This window comes from Coenobita brevimanus, chromosome 57, assembly GCF_032717465.1.
Source record: "Coenobita brevimanus isolate Jiangsu-jjx chromosome 57, ASM3271746v2, whole genome shotgun sequence".
Lineage (NCBI taxonomy): Eukaryota > Metazoa > Arthropoda > Malacostraca > Decapoda > Coenobitidae > Coenobita > Coenobita brevimanus.
The window spans coordinates 1,350,044-1,368,600 of NC_137010.1; the positions used below are offsets into that span (position 1 = coordinate 1,350,044).

Sequence of the window (18,557 nt, forward strand, 5' to 3'; positions counted from 1 at the left end):
GCTGGTAATGAAAGTGAAGCATTATTTCAGATCTGATGTATGCAGGTGATGTTGTGCTGCTTGCTAAGAATGGAGGGGATGTTTGCAGACTGGTGCAGAGTTTTGTGAATGTCCATGAGGTGCAGGATAAGAAAGGAAATGTAGGTAAGAGTAAAGTGATGACTGTTGAGAAAGAAAGTAAGTTATTGAGATGTGCTAATGAATGGAAACTGCAATGGTGGAAGAGTTCAAACCAGGGATGTCATTTGGAGTTTTATCTTGGTTTCTGTCTAGTGCTTTTATTCGCTGTAGGTGAGATATCCCTGTGCTGTAGAAATTAAGGACCTTTGTGAAGTAAAAGACGAGAGAGAAATGTTAAGGAGCTGCGGACAAGGGATTAAGCACAAAAAATGGCTTGTGCTATGAAGACCTTGATATTAAACAGAGATCTGAGTGTGGATTTGCTGAGGGAGGATTATGTGAAAATATGTTAGTATCCAAATTAACCCGTGGGTGTTAGACCTTGGCGTAATGTGAGTTTGAGAGGAGTGAAAGCAGTGGAAATAGGGCTAGAAATCCATACTGTGAGTTGCATAGATTGAGTAGGATAAGAAAAATGAGTTATATGGGAGGTGTGGGGTAAGGATGTCTGTTGATAAAAAGGCAAAAGTTGGTGTGCGTAGATGATATACATATACTGAGAGAAAAAAATACACAGTTGATAAAAATATGAAAAGATGTACATATGAAAGAGTCTGAAGGTGAGAGGAGGTGTGTTAGGCCAAAAAGAAGATTGATTGAAATGGCAAATGAGTGTAAAAGACAAAAACTGCTTAAATTGAACTTGCTGGGTCAGATTTTGAATTAACCTTGTGACCTTGATATCTGACCTGTTCCAAAAAAGTTAATAGGAGAACCCATGGGTTAACCCTCTACCTTCACACCAAGTTTGGTTAATATAGGATTAAAAACTTTGAACACACACACACACACACACACACACACACACACACACACACACCAAACATAACACCTTCCCTCACGTCGCAAGCACGGGTGTAATAAAAAAAACAGGTTATGGTGGGGAGGGGAGGAAGGGTTAGCTGAGCTGGGTGTCTATCTCTCACTGCATCCTGTGAGGGCTGACATAAATAGATAAACGCTGGATAGATAAACCCTCCAGCCATTGCTATCCCTGCATACTAACTCTCTTCGTCGCCATGATGTTGTTTGCTTTCTTCTCGCTAGTTCCAGGCAGCTTTAGTCAGTTTAAGGGAGGTCTGTTGTGATGGATGATTAAGGTTATGCTTGTCGTACCCCTTCTGTTTTAAAAGTTTGCCCTGTCTATCGGTCTGTCTATCTATCTATCTATTCTAGTTGTGTATGTCTGTCTGTGTATCTATCTGCCTACCTACCTACCCATCTGCCTACTTATCTACCTGCCTGCCTGTCTACCTTCCTACCTACCCATTTATCGATCTGCCTACCTACCTTTCTACCTGTTTGTCAATTAATCTGCCTACCTACTTACCTATGTTTGTCTATCCGTCTACTTGTCTACCTGCCTGCCTACCTACCTGCTACCTATCCACCTGTCTACCCGTCTTTCTATATATCTGTCTATCCATTTATCTATATCTATCTATCTAATTATTTCTATCTATTTATCTTTCTATCTATCTAACAAGACGCCCTCATCCCGGAAGAAGTGGCCACAAACAAAACACCTCCATGTCACCCTGCCTTCTGCCATCAGTCTACCCTCCCTCCAACCCACACACCCCTCTCTCACATACAGTACCCTCTCCACCCCATCCCTCCTTCTCATCCTCAGCCTCCACCTCCCCTCTTCTCCACCCGATTCACATACACTCTCCTAGTTAGTCTTTTCTGAGTATGCAATAGTTTGGTGGTAAGAACACACACACACGGGGGATGGTGGTATAGTGGATACACACACACACACACATTACCCTCCCTCATATCGTCACATGTACTCAGGCTGAAGGTGTTGGCTGGTGCATGATGGGGACATCTCTTGTTTTGGTTAATAATGTGGAGAGAGAGAGAGAGATGTATACGTAGTTAGGTGCGTGTATGACATGTCTGCTGTGTGTGTGTGTGTGTGTGTGTGTGTGATGACGATGACAGCGATGATGATGATGACGATGACAGCGATGATGATGATGATGATGACGATGACAGTGATGATGATGGTGATGATGATGACGATGACAGTGATGATGATGGTGATGACGATGACAACGATGATGATGATGATGATGAAGATGACAGCGATGACGATGATGATGATGATGATGAAGATGACAGCGATGACGATGATGATGATGATGATGACGATGGAGGTAAATGGGGTAGTGACATGCCACATCACCCATGTCCAGTCATGTCACCTCTAGCTGATCCGTAAGAGGCTAGGCTTGGTCAGGGAAGGAGAGAGAGAGAGAGAATTTCACCTTAGCTGTAGTTAATCCGTAAGAGGGTAGGCTTGATCAGGGAAGGAGAGAGACGGGGGGGGGGGGAAAGCATGTTCAGGTGTGCCCAGAATAAATTGGAAAGGAAGAGTTGTTACGATGTCTATACAATGTCCTACTTACCACACACACACACACTCTCAAACCTCCCCTTCCCCCTGTGTGTGTGTGTGTGTGTGTGTGTGTGTGTGTGTGTGTGTGTGTGTATGAGCCTCAACTTAGATCCTCTTCAGACATGAATAGAGAAGGAACGAATGTGTTTAATGACCCCAAAATGACCCTTTAATGATCCTGTAATAACCCCTTAATGACACCAAAATGACCCTATAATGACCCCATTATGACCTTATAATGACACCAAAATGACCCTATAATGACCCCTAATATCCCACCATGGCCCTATAATGACCCCTTAATGACCCCATAATGACCCTATAACGACCCGATAATGACCCTATAATAACTCCATAACGACCCTGTAATGATCCCATAACGACCTTATAATGACCCCATAACGACCTTATAATGACCCCTAATGACCCTATAATGACCCCTAATGACACCATGATTATCCTACATGACCCCATAATGCCCAAATAATGACCGTGACCCCGTAATGACCCCATAATTACCCTAATGACCCTAAACGACCTTTCTTGAGATCCTAGGCTGACCCCATTACCCCCCTCCTGGTCGGAACAACTCTCGTTTTCTTCCAGTTACCGCCAGACGGATGAAAGTGAGTCTCTCTCTCTCTCTCTCTCTCTCTCTCTCTCTCTCTCTCTCTCTCTCTCTCTCTCTCTCGTGTGTGTTTTGAAATTCAAATTGGCTAAATTCTGGTTTTTCTCACCTCGATCGCGTGTACACGAGGATGATGATGATGATGATGATGATGATGACAATGGTGATAAGTGATGATAGTGATGATAATGACGATGGTAATGATAACAGATAATGACGATGAAGAATGATGATGACAATGATGAATGATGACGATGACGATGATGCTAATGATGACAATTTACGAGCGGAAATTGCTTAACTCGTCACACACACACACCTTTTTTTTTTTTTTTTTATACTGTATATATTTCCTGTGATGAGTCATTTTCTAGGATACAAATGGGTATCAACAATAAGAAAATGGAAAACATATTAATAAAAATGGAATGTATATTATATAGAGTGATATAAGGAAGAAAAGTAGCTGGTGCAATGAAGGCTTTGATAAGAAACAGAGACTTGAGTGTTGCAGCTGCACGAGGCTTACATGAGGGAGTGTTCGTGCCAACTTTAACATATGGATGTGAGACTATGGTGTGGCATGAAAAGTCAAGAGTGAGAGCTGTGGAGATGGGACTGCTGAGGAATGTATGTGGAGTACAGAGGGTGGATAGGATACGAAATAATGTGATTAGTGAAAGGTGTGGAGTGAGGAAGTCGGTGGAGACCAGAATCGAAGAGAGTGTACTGAGATGGTATGGTCATGTGGAGAGAATGGATAACAATAGAGTGGTGAAAAAGGTATATCTGAGCGAATTTGAAGGAGGGAGGAGGCGAGGTAGGCCAAGGAGAAGGTGGAGAGATATGGTGGATGAGTGTGTGAGGAAGAGAAGTATCGAAGTCGGTGAGGCTAGGGAACTGACAGGAGATTGAGCTGGCTGGATGAATGTTGTGAGAAGTGCATGATCAGGGATTTGGCACCCCTTTTTAACGTGGCAGCGTCCGGACTGACTCAGTCGGATACGTTTATGTGAAGCTACAGAACGTGGTGAATGTTTCTTTTTGGCGTATCCGATAGAGCCAGGATTCCGGGGGCTTGAATGATGAGTGAATGGAAGCGTGGTCCATTGGACTGGGCAAATTTGGACTGTCTGGACATTGCTACTCCTCACCCTGCCCTAGGGTGGGAAAGGAGGTCCGGATGATGATGAAAAATTCCAACTCCTAGACAGTTTTAACAAGAGGCTAATTTTATAGTGATGGGGAACGTAATAGCATCCATTAATCCTTTTATAATCTGATCTCTCCCTAGCTAAATAAAATCTTCTGAAAGTAGCGAGAAGTGCTAGTTACGGAAGCTTCAGGGCAAGAAAATAAGGGCTTGCTGAAGTCTGGATGACGAGTGAGGGACAGCCGGACAAGTTCGTTTCTAGAGATTTACCAGCATCTAAGGTCATCGGACTGAAGTTGCAGACCCTTTTTTATTATTACATCTTACTTGGCCATATGGAGAGGATGGAGAGTGAGAGACTGACGAGGAGAGTGTATGTAAGTGAGGTGGAGTGAGGTGGAGATGGAGGGGGAGGCCGAGGATGAGATGGAGGGAAGGAGTAGAGAGGTATGAGAGAAGGGGGTGTGAGCTGGGAGCAGGGCAGTGAAATGGCGGGGGACAGGGCGACAAGGAGGCTAGTTATTTGTGGTCACCCCTTACGGGATTAAGGCGTCTGGCAATGGATAGATAGATAGATAGACATCTTATATGGTTAGTCTGTTAAATAAGGAACCTCTCTCTCTCTCTCTCTCTGTTCTAGCTTTTGACCTATGACAACATTCCACTGGTATTTCCTTATACAGCGGACGTGCATGGGGCAGGAATTTCGAAACTGGAATTCTATATGGCGGCGAACAGCGACTTTGCCTTCAGATTTAAGTCAACGCGAGCAACGGAGTGAGACGGGAAGGGGTGAATACAATGACCCGCGTTGATGATGACATAAGAGCTTCGTAACACTTTTAGCGATTTATTTTGCGCATTAAACCTATATATGTTGTAAGTTCACCCATCGTTTCTTATTTATATCTGTTCAGCACGGAATAGAGTGTATTAGGAGCATGCCAGGTGATATTTAGGTGTCAACTAAATCGCTAAGGGGGAGTAATTACGGTGTCCTTGGTGAATACGGCTCCAACCAAACGGGAGAAATAAGAGCGGATTTTGCTTGCTAGTGGGCGGGGCTTATATCTGTGTGACTGGGAGGTGCTAGTGCTAAATGCCGGAAGAATTTTACAACGACCTTTTGTTTGGTTTTTTATCATACAGAATTAATTTGACGTCTTTTTATATTTATCTGGGAACTGAACATTATTTCGATTCTTACCGCTACCCTCCCCACTTTTTTATATAGATAAAACCAACTTCTCGATCTCAAAATTTACCTGTTTAGATATCCGATTATTTCCGCAGATGCTAACCTTTATATATAATTCAATCGGATAATCATGGCGTCGTGGAGCATGCGCTATTGACTATGCGGATCATAAAGGCCATCTCTTGTTTATTGCCTTTGTCTTGGTTACAAAGTATGCGTGGGTGAGCGTGGAGCGTACAAGAGAATAAGAAAATTGGCGCGCAATTTTTGTACTTGCTGGCATTGGATAGAGAACGCGACCTATTTTGAACACTGATACATCTTTGGTCTCGTTAAGTATTGTAGTACGTTCGGCTCAGGCAGTTCCACATTTACCAATACTTAGAATAATGAGAACACCATAGAATCCGGGATTGTGACGTGCTTGCAATATTTATCACGATTAAATTAACTATTCAGCAACTGAGGTGCGATGACTCTAGCCTCCATCCACATCCCACAGCAGTAGAAAAGCAATCCTCATTTCGCAATATTTCGTTCCATTTATTCAGTATTGACGGGGGAATGCAAGCCTAAGTTTTTGGTATTGAACGAAGTGTATCTAAAAGATCAGTAACGTGCGCGACGTCACTTGCGGTGATCAAGAAAATTACCGCATTCTTTCACATTTTTCGATCGATTTTTCTGTTGCACGCAGGTAAGCTTGAGCAGTAAGCTATGATACTGAACGAAAGTCACAGCAATGTGGATCGGGAAGCCTTGCGTGACGTCATCACCGGCGGCCCCGTCCCTTTCTGCCGCCATTCGCATCTCAGCTTTCGTAGGGGGAGGACGTGTGGGACGGAGGCTCCACAAGATTTCTTATTTCCTCCCGTCCCGCTCCGTCCATTTTAAAGTTGATATCACCTATTTCACACTCTGATATAGGCTAGTCAACTGAGCATAATTTCCCCATTTTAACCATTTGATAACGGCATTTATTTTAAGGTAAAGTATGAGGAGGGGGAGACAGGCAGGCAGGCGACCCACCCTTCACTCCCCGTATACCACCACTTTCAGGTTTGCTTTCCTTCATAAGTTAGCCATGTAGAGTAAATAATTTATCCATTTATTACAGCTTTGAGCGAAATGGCAGTGCTCTTTACCAGTGAGTAGATTTTTAGTCCATTCTAAAGATCTAGGGTAGAAAGTATGAGGTTATTTGCATTAAGGTTATTCAGTTATTTTTTTTCTATTCTCCCAGTAGGACTTTAGGATTATTATGTATATTTTGATGGTAAAAGTTTATGTTGGCAGCCGTGGGGAGTCGACGCCTGGGCTGCGTCTCCATCCTCTCGCCGACGACGAAGATGTCTACGTCGGCTGGGTCAAAGTGGTGATAAATGTGAATTAACGGAAAGCCTGTGGTAATAAGTAACGAGTCATCAGTGAGCAATAACGCTGAGAAGTCGTACAGGGGTAGTGGGGGTCGGATAGGGGGTCGTAGAATCGTAGTCGTTGCCTTAAGTCGTCGACGTGAAGATGTCTTGACCATATAAGGGAGTGGCCGGCCTCAGTCTCATGGCCTCGTGGTATTAAAATATTTTCCAATATTTACCACCTTTGCCCAGTATTTATCAAATCTCGGTCGTTCCCTAAATATTTGGTGATAATTTAGCAATGTTCGCTTATCAGGTTTATCGCCCCTTTATCGCTATGTTCTAGATTCATAACGTTAGGTAACCGCCGCCTTTGTTCTAGAATTTGAAAAGTTGCTCAAGGTTTGGGGTTCTCTCCGGGTTACCTCCGCTCTCTTACCAATCATTCTTTTTCCCTCCCGTCCCAATCCAAACGGCCATTGTTTTCCCCCTCCGCCCCCCCCCCTCTCGTTTTAGCTGCTTAGAAAGTAGGTTGGTCTTCGTGCCAGCTCCTTAACCCCCTACTCGCTCAATCTCTCTCTCTCTCTCTCTCTCTCTCTCTCTCTCTCTCTCTCTCTCTCTCTCTCTCGGCTGCAATTTCTATACTACTGTTTGACCGAATTTCTCGTAGCTTCAATTTCTGTGCTATTTGACCGTCTCTCTCGCTTATTATCACGACCTCCGTCCCTTGCTGTCTGACCTCTCTTCCGCTCTCACCTTCAAACCGCCCTTCCCCCTCCCCCCCCTTTCTCCCTCACGCGGACTACAAATTCTACCCCCCCCCTCATACTTCCCCCTTTCCCCGCCATTCTCTACTCCCGGAGGACCTCTCTCTCTCTCTCTCTCTCTCTCTCTCTCTCTCATTATAGTCTTCAATTTCCCCGTTCTTAGATATTAACCCATCTACATGATACTTAGATTTACTGCACTGGTTTCTCTCTCTCTCTCTCTCTCTCTCTCTCTCTCTCTCTCGTATTCTGAACCGTTTCCAAGTCGTATTGATTACAGAAACATCCGGTACTTCAAAATGTCAGGACTTGAAATTTGCTATTAGTATAACGGATCATGACTGCATTTTCAGCGTTCAAATGCCAAAAAAAAAAAAAAAAAAAAAAAAAAATGAAATAGTTAATGCAGTAAAGGCAAAGCCAATAGGTAGCGTAAAATATTCGTTGGTAGTTCAGGGATTTCGAAGTTCGAAATTGACAAACTGGCGGCGGATGAATACACAGGTGTAGGAAAAACAAGTGCTCGTTATTTTGGCAGGTGTTGTGTCAGTTGTACAGTATGTGTGTGTGTGTGTGTGTGTGTGTCGGTTGCCTTTGTGTGTGTGTCAGTTTGCCTTGAGCCATGTCGTAACATCCATAAGGACTAAATTCTTGCTTCGCTTCGTGCAGAGAATAAATCCATTCGATATAACCCTAAAGACTGCAACACTGGTAGAAGGGCTTAAGAGGTTTCAAAATACCCCAATTTGAAGGCATATATATATATATAATAGTCTTACGGTTGGCGTCGGAGAGCATTGTTTTTTACGAATTTAAAAATCGGCTAAAACGACGACACATTAAAGCATCACTCATTTTTTCCCGCGTAATCCTTCGTCAGTTGCTCTTGTACGATCATTCTCCTTTCTGTGGATAGGGAGTTTTATTTTACTACCACCTCGTGATGACGTCCATCTGCTCCCTTTTTGTGTATTGGTGAGAATGACAATTGCAGAATGAATATCGGGTGGAGCGTAATGTATAGCCACAAAAATATGCAAGAAAGAGAAAAATAGATGCCAGGTACTTGATTTTATTTTTTATTTTTTTGCGAGATCATAGTGGTAATATAAACCAAGAATTCAATTTAAATCAAAACCGTTAACGATTATGCGGTTCGAATCAGCCACTCTACGAATCTGAAAGAAAAGATAGGCTGTCAGATGCTGCTGTAGGGAGAGACTAGCTACTCGTTACCAGCGTTGCTTTGAAAGGTTACAGTGTTCGTGTGTGCATGTATTTCGTAATCAGCTTGTAGTCTTGTTTTTGTGTGATCAGATACTCCTTATTCGGGTTTCAAACGTCTAAATTCACTTTCTAAATGTGTTGTAGGTTAGATTTGAATGAGATTTGCTAGGTGCTGTGGAAGTGATGTTTTTCATAGATGTTTACCAGATGTATTGCAAGTGATGCTTTGTGTTTTTGTTTGGTGATGGAAAGGTAAGTGGGTTTGTGTTTTTAGCCTTTAAGGTTTGTTTAAATACGATGACTTTTTTTTTTAGGTGATATTTAGAGGGTTAGATATTAAGCTTTTCGTCACTAGGGTTTTTTGCTAGGATGAATAAAATCGTCTGATAGGAGAAATAACAAACCACCGTACTGATTGTTAACCCTTGACGTCACCGTACTGATTGTTAACCCTTGACGTCACCGTACTGATTGTTAACCCTTGACGTCACCGTACTGATTGTTAACCCTTGACGTCACCGTAATGATTGTTAACCCTTGACGTCACCGTAATGATTGTTAACCCTTGACGTCACCGTAATGATTGTTAACCCCTGACGTCACCGTTCAGATTGTTAACCCTTGACGTCACCGTAATGATTGTTAACCCTTGACGTCACCGTACTCATTGTTAACCCTTGACGTCACCGTAATGATTGTTAACCCTTGACGTCACCGTACTGATTGTTAACCCTTGACGTCACCGTAATGATTGTTAACCTTTGACGTCACCGTACTGATTGTTAACCCCTGACGTCACCGTAATGATTGTTAACCCCTGACGTCACCGTATGTTAACCCCTGACGTCACCGTTCAGATTGTTAACCCCTGACGTCACCGTTCAGATTGTTAACCCTTGACGTCACCGTACTCATTGTTAACCCTTGACGTCACCGTAATGATTGTTAACCCTTGACGTCACCGTACTCATTGTTTATACTGCTGTTTATTTTCACTACCTACAGACGATTTAGTTGAGGGGAACTTTGCTTGGAGGCGTGGTAGTTGTGACTTCGAGTGGTAGGTGAGACTTATAACTTGTAGGAGGGGTAGATCAGACTTCAGACTTGTGGGAGGTAGATGAGACTAACTTGGAGGTGGTAGCTGGGACTCCAGACTTGTAGGAGGGTAGATGAGAAGAACTTGGCGTAGATGAGACCAGACTTGAGTAGCTGAGACTTCAAACTTGGCGGGTGTAGATGAGAGTTTAACTTGGCGTTGGTAGATGAGACGGGTGGGTAAAGCCTATAATAATACGCCTATCACTAATAAAATAATTGAACTGGCGGTAGCTTGTAGATAGATTGAGTGAACTGAGTTGGTAGTGAGGGTAGGGAAGCGAGGTTTGCGTTAGTCCTGTGCTCCGTTTTCTTTACTTTTATTGCCTGATCGTGACTCTCTCTCTCTCTCTCTCTCTCTCTCTAAAACCCTTCCCTCCCTCCCTCCCCTTCCTTTCTCCATAGTACCTTCCTCCCCCTTTCCGTACCTTCCTCCATTTCTTGTTCGTGATCCCTTGCCTTTGACCTCTCCCCCTCCCCTCCCCTCCCTCCCTCCCTTCTGTGGTATCCTTGTCTTATCCTAGCTACATCCGGCCTACTGCTGTGATCTTGTTTTCTCTCTCTCTCTCTCTCTCTCTCTCTCTCTCTCCCCGTTCATTATCTCCCTCCTCCAATTTTCTCCCTCCCTTCCCTCCTCCCGCCCTTGGTTCATTGCCTTCTCCCTCCCTACCCCCTTCCCCTTCCCACCCCATTCGCCTCCCACCCTCCCTTTCCCTTCACGCCTCCCTTTCCTTCCTTCACTTCCTTCGCTTCCTTGCCTTCACTTCATTTCTTCCCTTCTTACCTTCATCTCCTGCCTCCCTTAGTTCATTGCCTTTCCTTCCATCCCTTCCTCTTTCTAAACTTCCTCTTCCCTCCTTCCCCTTCCTATCCTCCCCTCCCTCCCTCCCCCACTTAAACTTCCTTCCCTCCCTCCGTTCATTGCCTTCTCTCCCCTCTCCCCCCTTCTCCCACCCCAGTCTGCCTCCTTCCCACGTCTCTCTCTCTCTCTCTCTCTCCCCCAGTCTGCCTCCTTCCCACGCCCCTTCCTGCTTCCTTTGTCCTCTATCTTCACATTCTACACACGTATTTCCTAATTTCTTTTATTTTCCTTCATTCTTCATTTCCTTCACTTCCTTCCCACCTGGCTTAACTTCCTTTCCTCCTTCCTTCCTTCTCTCCCTCAGACCCTCCTTCATTTCCTCGTTCTTTTCCTTCTCATCCTTCGACTCCTTCCCTTCCTTCTACCCTTTCCCCCTCCTTCCATCCCTCGCTTTCCTTCATTCTTTCCTCCTTCCTCTCCTCTCTTCCTTCCATTCCTCGCTTTCCTCCATTCTTTCCTCCTTCCTCTCCTCGCTTTCATCCTTTCCTCTTCTTCCTCCTTTTACTCCCTTCATCTCCCTTTCACGCTTCATGACAGCTGTTCTCCCTTTCCACTTTATTCTCCCTACCTACCTCACTACTCCTTCCCCTTGCCACCTCCCTCCCCCTCCCTTCCCCCTCCCTGTCCTTCCAAACTTCCTTTCTCTTCGTTGGAGACACCATTTCTCTCCATTCCTCCCCTGCCTCCCCCCCTTCCTCCCTCCCTCCTTTCCCTGCAATCCTTACCACCCTTCCCCCCCCCCGTGTTTTCTCATTCCGTTGGTGGATCGTGTTTCTCTCTCTCTCTCTCTCTCTCTCTCTCTCTCTCTCTCTCCTAGCATCCACTCCCGCATTCTTTCATGCTTCACTTCACTCTCTCTCTCTCTCTCTCTCTCTCTCTCTCTCTCTCTCTCTCTCTCTCTCTCTCTCTCTCTCTCTCTCTCTCTCTCTCCCCAGGCAACAAAGAGACATTTACCTCCGATTCGATCTGTACTTCACATGAAATATAAATGCAATCAATAAGGTTTGGTGCAAGCGTCTCTCTCTCTCTCTCTCTCTCTCTCTCTCTCTCTCTCCCTCTCTCCAATATTGCGTCTCCGTCCTCCGATCTCTCTCTCTCTCCTGCATCCAGTATTGCGTCTCCGTCCTCCGCCCCCCCCCTCTCTCGTGCATCCGATATTGCGTCTCCGTCCTCCGCCTCTCTCTCTCTCTCTCTCTCTCTCTCATTGCTTCATTACTTTTTAGCCCTATTTATCATCCACGCCCAGCATCCTCCCCTCTCGCTCTCTCTCTCTCTCTCTCTCTCTCTCTCTCTCTGACGTATTTCTCCACACTAGCCAGATCATCTCCACAATGTTTCGCTCACAAACCACGGGCAGCGTAGTAGTGCATTAACAGTTGACTCGTTTCATTACAGTTTGTTCACTGGGTTTCGTTATGTTTGGTTCGGTGGGTAATTGTGCGGGAGTGATATAACTTGGTGTGTTCGTAAAGTTTCGTGTGGTTTCGTAATGGTTCGTTCGCTTAATGATGTGGGTAAGAGTGCAAGAACGATTCCTTAATTTTTGTTCATATTTCATAATATTTCGTAGTCCTGGTATAAGGTAGGGTTCATATAGATTCGTTCAGTATATTTGGCTATAGTTCTCAGTTGATTATGTAAGGATACGTTTCACTTATATTCGTTCACTAGCTTTCAGAATTTTTAGTTCGGTAGGGGGATAGGGGTACGTTAAAATTCGTTCAGTTTCAAAATGGTTCGTCTTGTAGGTAGCAGGTAAGAGTAGCAAGTTTTTCATTAATATTCGTTCAGTATGGAGTTTCGTAATGGTTAGTTTGGTAAGGAATTGTTTCAAAAGAGTTAATTTAATTTCGTTCATTATAATTGGCAGTAAAAAGCAAGGTAATTGAATAAGCGGGTGCAGGGGTGTTTCATTTTGTTTCGTTCCAGTGTATGGTAGGTTTCAGTGAGTTTCGTTCTTTATAATGTCCGTAAGGGTTATTATTGTTATGGAATTTTAGTTTCAAAAGTAGGTTCCGTTAAGATTAGTTCACAAGGTTTCATTAATATTCGTATAGTTTGTTTCATAATGTTTCGTTAGGTAATTGGGTGGGTGGCATAAGGTGAGGTTCATAAAGATTCGTTCAGGTTTTATTCGTGTTCAGTATAAGGGTTCTAATTCGTTCAGTAATGGGGTTTGTTCAATAAGATTCGTTCGTAATTGAGGTTCGTTCATTGTGGTTAAAATTTCGTTCAGTTTGAAGGGTTTGTCCGTAAATATTCGTTCAGTTTAAGGGTTTGTCCGTAAATTGAGTTTTCGTAAATATTCGTTCAGTATAAGGGTTCGTAAAGATTCGTTCAGTATAAGGGATCGTTCATTATGGTTCGTTCATAAATTCGTTCAGTATGTTTCATTCTTAAAGATTTGTTCAGTGTAAGGGTTCATAAAGATTCGTTCAGAGTAAGGGTTCGTTTAAGATTCGTTCAGTATAAGGGTTTGTTCATAAAGATTCGTTCAGTATAAGGCTTCGTTGATAAAGATTCGTCCAGTATAAGGGTTCGTTCATTGAGATTCGTTCAGTATAAGGTTTTGTTCATAAAGTTTCGTTCAGTATAAGGGTTCATTCATAAAAATTCGTTCAATGTAATGTTTCACAGGACAGTTGGATGGGTACAAGATTCAAGTATCGTTCAAGTATATTTCGTAATCTGTTGGTCCACCGTATGTTTCGTTTAGTTTCGTTCAGGATTAGATTTCATACTGATTCGTTTCCTAGGTAATGTGTAGAATATCAGTCTGACTCAGTAAGATTCGTTCGGTATGATATTTCGTGATGGTTCGATCATTAGGTAGATTATAAGGCGATAGACTAGGTTTCATTAGGTTTCGTTCAGTTTCAAGTTCCGTAATGTTCAGATATTAGGTCAGGTTGTGCTACTGGTATGGGGTTTGTTTCAGTAAGTTTCGGTCAGTATTTCACAGGTTATTCACTAAGCAACCTTGTCAATCGTAGGTTCATAAATATTCGTACAGTTTCACAGTGAATAGTTTGGTAAGGAAGAGAGTTGAATTTCGTTGTAAGCAAGTTCGTTAAATTTCGTAATGTTAGTGTGGGAGAGTTCGATGAATTTCGTAATAAGAGCGTGGGAGCGTTTCTCTCTCTCTCTCTCTCTCTCTACTTCGTTAGGTAATTTCTCTTCGTTAACCGCAATATTCCACCGTTAACCTCATTTTGCCATCGTTAACCATAATTTCCCTTCGTAATTTCCCCAAACACTGGTTCAGGAGGAAATTAACTATATTTCGTGTGGGTTAATCTGATAAGGTAATTGTACAGGTATGTGTGTGTGTGTGTGTGTGTGTGTGTGTGTGTGTGTGTGTGTTTTCGTTCAGTAAGCTTTTTTTTAGTATTTTTTTTTTGTGATTCGTTCATTATTATTTTTTTTTTAGTATAATTTTCCTTATTCGTTCAGTGAGTTTTTTGTTTTTGTGTTTAGATGTTTATTGTGGTTTATCTTGTGTTTAAATTTGATGTGTGTGTGTGTGTGTCTAAGGTGTTTCAAAATTGTTCAGTGATTTATTTGTATGGATCGTGTTTATTTGTTTATGTTATGAAGTTGGATAGGTGGGAGTGTATTGCGATTTTTGAATTGTTTGAAAATCGTCCACTTAATTATCTATCTATATCTATCCTGGAATTTGAGTGGAATATTTGTCTATCCATCTATTTGTCTGTCGTGGATTTTGAGTTATGGGGGTGGATTTTGATTTTGTGAAATTGGGTTAATTTTAGTCATCCAGAGAGTCCTTTAAGAAATTCGGTCAATGTGCTAATCAGCGTTGTCAGCTTCCGTTTTCATTATTATTATTATTATTATTACAACAACAACTACTACTACTACTACTACTACTACTGCTACTTCTACTACTACTATTTTACGCTATTGAAAAAAAAGGGAAGAATTTTGAGCTGATATATAATTCTTGTTAGGACCGGTTCCCCTTTATTATGTGTTATTTACAGTACGTGTTATTGCTACATTTACGTAACTCATTTTTTCGTTATTACATTTACGTGATTTTTTTTTTCTTGCTACATTTATGGGACTTTTTTCTTTCTTGCCACATTTATTTCGTTCTTGCTGCACTGACGTTATTTTTTGTTTAATTTTGGTTAAACTGTTGTAGAGATTTCGATTTCCGGCGGGGAGGGGGTTGCCTCCATAAAATTATTCAGCTCTAGACGGCTCTGAGGTTAGATGGAATATACTGTGTGTGTGTATATATATATCTATATGTCCATCAATCAGTCAGTTTCAGTCTGTTTATCTAACATACCTGTCTACTGCCCACTATAACTCAAGTGTCGATTGGTCAGTATCTGCCTATCTATTTGTATCTATCACACACACACACAACGACGTATGCAGCTAAATGGCTGGGTAATTTATAACCTTTGATAGCTTAGCAGTTATTAATCATGCACTGGTTAATGGGGGTAATTAGGGTGATCATTAACCCTTTCACTGCCACGCCGATCTTACCATTAATTCCTGACGCCAGACGGTTATTTCGGCCGAGTCATTGCCCTAACACCTGTTCCTTAGCGATTTATTTTATTTTATTTTATTTTTTTTAAGATTCGCATGCCTGCCTAGTAATTTTATTCATGTCCAAACACCTCTTCCTTAGCGATTTATTTTTATATATGGATGTCTAATAATTTATTCCTAGTTCAAATACTTGTTCCTTAGCGATTTATTTATTTCTAAATATAGATGTCGTAATTTATTCCTAGTCCAAACGCCTCTTCCTTAGCGATTTATTTTTTCTATATATGGATGTAATTTATTCGTAGTCCAAACGCCTCTTCCTTAGCGATTTATATTTATATATGGATGCCTGTCTAGTAATTTATTCCTGTTGACGCCAGACACTTTATGCAGCTGTCATTGCCTTAACACCTTTTCCTTAGTGATTTATTTGTAGATATGAGTGGGCAATAATTATTCGTTAACTGTGTGTGAAGTGAGGCGGTATTAGAAAAATTTACTTAACACAGAAGATAGTAAAGTGGAATAAGCAAAATAAATCGCATAGGAAAAGGTGTTACGGACCATAGCTATAAAGAAATACAGGGTTGTCCATAAATAACGCCTCGTGTGTTGCAAGGAGGGCTGTCAGTACTATACCTCCAGCATTTATTTTTTTTCCCTCCTGCTACCTCACAAGCGCCCACACCTGCAAACTGAGCCATTCTCGCAACACGCAAGACAGTGCCAGGTGACTTTAGGAGTGAATAGTGGAGGGGTTGAAGCCAATATATAACTCGTTCGAAAAATCCCTCCCGAGCTGAGTAAATCGTCTGAAGGTAGGAATATAATAATGATAATAATAATAATAAATTACAATAACGGTGATGATATGGATAATAATGATATGCATAATATAAAAAATAATGATATGGATAATAAAAATAATGATAATAGTAGTAGTAATAATAATGATAATAATAATAATATAATAATAATAATGGTAATAATAATAATATAATAATAATAATGGTAATAATAATAATATAATGGTGATAATAATAATAATGGTGACGATGATTAGTGTAATAATAGTAATGGTGAATAATAATAATAATAATAATATGGATGACTATGAAATAATAATGATAATGTAATGTGTTGAAAATCGTATTAAATCGCAGCAATATACCGAGAGATTAGAACTAGCTTCCACGAATTTGCTAAAAAAAAAATAATGTTAAAGTAAAAAATAATAAACCATAAGTAATGGTTAATTCAGGTGTTAAATAAATAAATAAATAGAATAACTGTTTCAGGTGTTAAAATATCGTTAAAAGAGGTATCGTTGTTTAGGCGTTAAAAATCGTAGATGATAATAATAATAATAATAATAATAATTAAGTAATCATAGTCAAGATGGGAAGAATTGTAAAATAATAATAATAATAATAATAATAATAATAATAATAGACGAAAATCAATTGACTATCCAGATAATAGCTCATTTAATATACTTAAAGCCTATGTAGTAGTGGAAGAAGTAACAGTAGTAGTAGCAGCATAATAGTAGTGGACGTAGTAGTAATAGCAGCATTGTAGTAGTGGAGGTAATAATAATAATAATAATGGAGACGTATCAGCGTCCCCTAGTTTTTAAAAAAATATTCGTTGGTAAAATTTGTTCCTGTGGGAAGTATTCGATTTTTCAAGTTTAAAATATTGCCTTAGCGACCTTGTGCTATAGATTAGCGTTGTGTTTCATGTGTGTGTGTGTGTGTGTGTGTTTAATTTGCCATTATTTTATATGGATTAGCACTATATTGTGTGTGTTTGTGTGTGTGTGTGCCGAAGGTGTTTATAATTCTCTCTCTCTCTCTCTCTCTCTCTCTCTCTCTCTCTCTCTCTCTCTCTCAAAATGTTACTTAAGTGTTACAGTTTGGGATGCGGGTAGTATTAGGCAAGTTACTACAATTTAAGTAGAAGTGTGGTTTAACTTAAGAACATGCTAACCCTTAAGGGAAAATGTCTTGAGTTGGGAGCAAGGAAGACAGAGAGAGACAGAAATAGACAGAGACAGACAGATAGACAGGCAGATAGACACAGTGACAGACAGAAAGACAGGCATAAACAGACAGACAGGCAGATAGACACAATGACAGACATATAGACAGGCATAAACAGACACAGACAGGCAGATAGACAGGCATAAACAGACACAGACAGGCAGATAGACACAAAGACAGACAGATAGACGGTCAGGAAGGCAGACACAGGCACAGACAGACAAGCAGACAGACATAAAGCCAAAGAGACAGACAGAGAAATAGGCACAGAGACAAGCAGACAGGCAAACTCTATGTTGATATTAACAAGAGGATAAAAATGGGTACTTCGAAAAATAAATCGCTAAGGAAGAGGTGTTAGGGAGCTCCTTACAAGACGAGAATACAGGTCAGACTATGTGAGGTCAGATGGGGTCAACAGGGAAGAAATTGAGTCGAATGAGATGAGGGAGATGGACAAAGATAACGTGAGAGAGTAAAGGAACTGTCTCCCTGTGTCTGTATTTCCTGCTTCCTATGACCTCCAGTCTTTCAAACGCAGTGTGTCCAGGCATCTCGAAATGAATGGATCTTGAATTTGGCTCTCTCTTGTATTTTGTTTTTCTCTTGGAAGGAACAGTTTTGCCGGCTCATGGCCTTTGGTTCCTTCTTCTTCACATTAAAAAAGGAGGGTTGAATGTAAGGATTGATGCATGAACGTTGCTTAGTAGGGGAGAAAGGGATGAGGACATGCAGGGAAAGGCGCTGAAATGGGGCAAATAGGTAGTAAATAAGCTGAAATGGGGAAATGGGAGGTAGTAAATAAGCTGAAATGGGAGGTAGTAAATAAGCTGAAATAGGTAGTAAATAAGCTGAAATGGGGGAAATGGGAGGTAGTAAATAAGCTGAAATGGGGAAGTGGGAGGTAGTAAATAAGCTGAAATGGGGAAATGGGAGGTAGTAAATAAGCTGAAATGGGGAAATGGGAGGTAGTAAATAAGCTGAAATGGGGAAATGGGAGGTAGTAAATAAGCTGAAATGGGGAAATGGGAGGTAGTAAATAAGCTGAAATGGGGAAATGGGAGGTAGTAAATAAGCTGAAATGGGGAAATGGGAGGTAGT

At 41.5% G+C, this 18,557-nt stretch overlaps 1 protein-coding gene across 2 annotated transcripts in view; it reads left to right on the top strand.

Annotated features, from left to right (window-relative positions):
* The first annotated feature begins 6,324 nt into the window (after nucleotides 1-6,324).
* The window catches only part of LOC145402234 (uncharacterized), a 34,176-nt gene continuing 21,943 nt past the window's right edge, over nucleotides 6,325-18,557 (top strand). Inside the window, exon 1 of one of the 2 annotated variants that reach the window (XM_080274352.1) lies at nucleotides 6,325-6,553. The gene's annotated coding sequence lies outside the window, so the exon portion shown is untranslated. The other variant, XM_080274353.1, reaches the window with a different exon arrangement.